Genomic DNA, 246 nt, shown 5'->3' with positions numbered 1-246 from the left:
TTATTATACGATTATTTTATTATATTACTGTAGTTGCAGAGTATCGGTACTAATTTTAAGTTTATCAAATTAAATACAAATTATTACTTGTAGTTTTCATTATTATCAGTTATGTGAATAAATTGTTAACGTGATATACCAGTTTTAAATTATAATAGTAATTACAGTGCAAATTTATTAATGGATATATCAATATACTTAATCATACATTTTAATATTTTATTAAGTGTTTTTTTTTTAGTTTGC

The sequence above is a fragment of the Habropoda laboriosa genome, unplaced genomic scaffold (assembly GCF_001263275.1).
Source record: "Habropoda laboriosa isolate 0110345459 unplaced genomic scaffold, ASM126327v1 scaffold700, whole genome shotgun sequence".
NCBI classification, from domain to species: domain Eukaryota; kingdom Metazoa; phylum Arthropoda; class Insecta; order Hymenoptera; family Apidae; genus Habropoda; species Habropoda laboriosa.
This window is presented reverse-complemented; position numbering follows the sequence as displayed.